Source organism: Schistocerca cancellata, chromosome 11 (genome assembly GCF_023864275.1).
Source record: "Schistocerca cancellata isolate TAMUIC-IGC-003103 chromosome 11, iqSchCanc2.1, whole genome shotgun sequence".
Taxonomy (NCBI): domain Eukaryota; kingdom Metazoa; phylum Arthropoda; class Insecta; order Orthoptera; family Acrididae; genus Schistocerca; species Schistocerca cancellata.
In genome coordinates this window covers 43,968,637-43,972,733 of record NC_064636.1, presented here as the reverse complement: position 1 = coordinate 43,972,733, position 4,097 = coordinate 43,968,637, and the positions used below count along the sequence as shown (strand labels likewise).

The 4,097-nt window shown below is 44.4% G+C and overlaps 1 pseudogene; it reads right to left on the bottom strand.

Moving 5' to 3' along the window:
- Positions 1 to 3,540: 3,540 nt before the first annotated feature.
- On the bottom strand, positions 3,541 to 3,658 carry LOC126109059 (5S ribosomal RNA; annotated as a pseudogene).
- Between the last annotated feature and the right edge of the window lie 439 nt (positions 3,659 to 4,097).

Here is a 4,097-nt window from a genome sequence, read left to right as displayed (position 1 = left end):
GACCACAGATGTTAAGTCCCATAGTGCTCAGAGCCATTTGAACCATTTTTGGTGCTTCCTCTTGACCATTCCAATTTGCTTGGCCATACACAAACACCCTCTCGCCTTGTTCCCGACAGGAATACCGGACCATTATGCTGCTTACAGCACGGTGCGTCAATCACACAGCCTGCGACACTCAAGGAGCACAGGGCACGTGGTCAGAGGAACTGTTATTCGTCAGCGCCATCTACCGTGGGAACAAGGCATTTCTGGACACATGTTCAGAGGACCTTTTATCCTCCATTTCCTGCCAGGAATCAGTTCCTGCAGTTTGCGGGTTTCATTAATGTGGCCCTGTATACTCGATGTTAACAAACTTCTCTTCTTCAGAAACGCTTTCCTTGCCACTGCCGGTCTACGTTTGATATCCTCTCCGACCATCTTCAGTTATTTTGCTCCCCAAATAGCAAAACTCATCTACTACTTTCAGTGTCTCACTTCCTAATCTAATTTCCTCAGCATCACCCGATTTAATTCGACTACATTCCATCAGCTTTCTTTTGCTATTATTGATGTGCATCTTGCATCCTCCTTTCAAGACACTGTCCATTCCATTCAAAGTCATTTCCGTCTTTGACAGAATTACAATGTCATCGGCAGACTTCAAAGTTTTTATTTCTCCTTCCTGAACTTCAGTTTCTTATCCACATTTTTCTTTGGTTTCGTTTATTGCTTGCGCAATGTACTGACTGAATAACATCGGGATTGGTTACTACCATATCTCATTCCCTAAGGAAATAACAGTCGGAAATCAATATCGGTTTCCTTTCTGAGACAAGCAGCTCACACACTACAGCTACAACTTCGAAGTGGCGACCTCCAATCGAAGTACACACATACATCATCATCCATTGTCAGGACTGAACAGCTCTAGGTTGAAAGCCATTTGCTCGCACTGCCTTCAAAGACTGTATATGGCATCCAGATTGCGCAGAATAGAACCCGCCCACAGAAATGTGCCCCTTAAAGTAGGCAACATGGCAGGTGGTACTGTAAGCTAGGTTGCATATCTTAAGGTGCACGAAAAATTTTCTCGGCCAGTTTTTGTCCCCCATGTAGCAGCGGTGTGTATCTTGCTCCACCAGTACTCTGCACAATGCGTTGTTGATAGTGTGCACATCGCGAGCAAGCTTTTTCAACTGATGAATCTTCTTTGTAAACGGTCCAAAAGCGTTTGACGACGATCCTCGCAAGAAAAAAAAAAATAGAAACATGACAACCCAACATGACTAAGAGAGTCAGTCAAAACTACTGATCGTGAAAATAAAACCTCACTTTTGAATTGAGTAGCAAAGATTTTCGACATTTCAGGTACCAAATTAGAGTTTCCTAAACTTAATTATCCTCTTCGTTGGTCTCAGATTCGTGACCACAGCAGCGCACTCCGATGTCTCCATCCAAACTGTTTGGCCCCTCCACTAACACTACTGAACAGCTTGGCGTGAACCACTTTGCTAGTTGGTCATTCAGAACGAAGCAGATGGCACACGCAGTGCGTAGAGGGAGACCTTGAGATGAAGACAATTAGCACGTTCAACAGCGTGTGTGCTTCAGTAGTTACGCAAAGTTGAAGGCGCTTCCATAGGACGGATTAACGTGGAGAGATCTAATCAGTCTTCTGACTGAAGACCACAACAACAACAACAACAACAACAAGATAGCACCCCCTTTAAGGGGAGATTTTACCTTATATACTTACAAAGTTAAATTTCTCAATTTTAGGTACATTTATCTCGTGAACGGTTCATGATAATGTTATAAAATTTTAATGGCTGGTGGGGGAAGAGTCTCTCTCCATTTACCTATTTTAGTAGATAAGTCGCCTGCATAATTAATTTTTTAAAGAATTTTTTGCAAATTCTAAAATTTTTTCCACGTGTTTAAGCTTTATTAATTCATAATTTAATCCACCAGATTACCCAAGAGCGCTAATGTTCTGCTTCCTGGTCTCGGGTAGGCGCGCTGGCCCCGAATCGAATCCGGCCGGCGGATTAATGACGAGATCCGGTGTGCTGGCCAGCCTGGACGTGGTTTCCAGGTGGTTTTCCACATCCTACCAGATGAATACCTGGCTGGTTCCCACGTCTCACCTCAGTTACAGGCCTTGCAGACATTTGAAACACGGTCACAATATTTCATGATTTACACTAGACACAGACTGCTGGGGTACACTGATTCCATCCCAGTGTGCCAGTCAGCCTGAATCTGGTTTTTAGGCGGTTTTCCACATCCCAATAGGTGAATACCAGGCTGGTCCCCACATCCCACATCACTTACACAACTCAAACATTTGAAACACGTCCGCAATATTTCATGGTTTACACTACATGCAAACAGCTGGGGTGCATTGATTCCATCCCAGGGGGGTAAAGGGTGGTGCCACAAAGAGCATCCGGCCATCCCTTCAAATTAACCTTGCCAATTCCACTTGTAACGACACCGAGCCTGCGAAAACTGCGCGACAACGGCGTAAGCAAATAGAAAGAATTTCGTATTTTCTACAATATTAAACTGAAGTTCTTTTAAAAATGCATCATTGATGTCCAGCCCAGTTTCTGTAATTTGTGTAAGTTTCACTGTTTTATGAAGGTAATTTCCTGAAAAAAATGTACCTAATCATTAAAAAAATAAAATCTCAGGAATCCGGCTTTCAAGATTGACATAGTTTGTTTGTGACCTTAGAACATCCCTGCACCATATCCTGGACCATATGCATTTTCTCCATCCTCCCTGGCTCTCGCAGCACTCCTTGAGTGGATTCTTGCCTTCCTAGCTATCAAGGTCACTTCATAATCTACTTTTTTCACATGGACAGCATCCAATTCAGAACATGCCATTACCATATTTTCCCCAGGTATTACGACTAACTTTTGAAGTGGCCTAACTCTCCCGACATTGCCACAACTGATTGAAAGAACTGCATTATAAACACCCAAATTCAATGTATCTTTACCTACAAATAGAGTTTTAGGAATTCTGGGTCATATGACACTGTTAAATGATTCATTTGGGTTCTGGAAGGACAAGGAACAAGTGAATGCAGAGCACGAATAAGGCAGCCAACTGTGAGCACCAGATATTTTCACAAATCAGTAAATTAGGTTACTGCTCAAGACGTTGGCAGAAGGCAAGAGGGGGGCGTGGCAACATGTGCTGCCCTTAAAGTAAATGACTACTTAAAGCCTTTCAATGGCTAAAATATCCTTAGAACACACATTTCTCTAGTAAAATACACTCCAACGAATGTTTATCACAATTTTTTTTTATATTTTGCCCTCTAAAAACTTAACTGCCTCCGGACAGGCCTTGAAAGGCCCAACGGTACCGACCGGCCGCCGTGTCATACTCAGCCCACAGGCGCCACTGGATGCGGATATGGAGGGACATGTGGTCAGCACACCGCTCTCCCGGCCGTATGTCAGTTTCCGAGACCGGGGCCGCTACTCCTCAGTCGAGCAGCTCCTCAGTCTGCCTCACAAGGGCTGAGTGCACCCCGCTTGCCAACAGCGCTCGGCAGACCGGACGGTTACCCATCCAAGTGCTAGCCCAGCCCGACAGCGCTTAACTTCGGTGATCTGACGGGAACCGCTATTACCATTGCGGCAAGGCCGTTGGCACATTTTGCCCCCTGCGGAGCTACAATTGCCCCTTAATACACGTAAATGAGCTATGTTTGCTTTTACACTATAGACCAATATCACCCAATTTACTATCTAATATAAATTAGAATATGAAATGAAACAAGTTTACTGTTACCAGTCGCCGGCGGGAGTGGCCGAGCGGTTCTAGGCGCTTCAGACTGGCACCGCGCGACCGCTACGGTCACAGGTTCGAATCCTGCCTCGCGCATGGATGTGTGTGGAGTCCTTAAGTTAGTTAGGTTTAACTAGTTCTAAGTTCTAGGGGACTAATGAGCTAAGCAGTTGAGTCCCATAGTGCTCAGAGCCATTTGAACCATTTTGAACTGTTACCAGTCACCGTTATATTTATTTCCACGACGCGTTTCAAAGGTTTAAACATCCATCATCTGGTGGATTTACATTAGGTAGCATAAC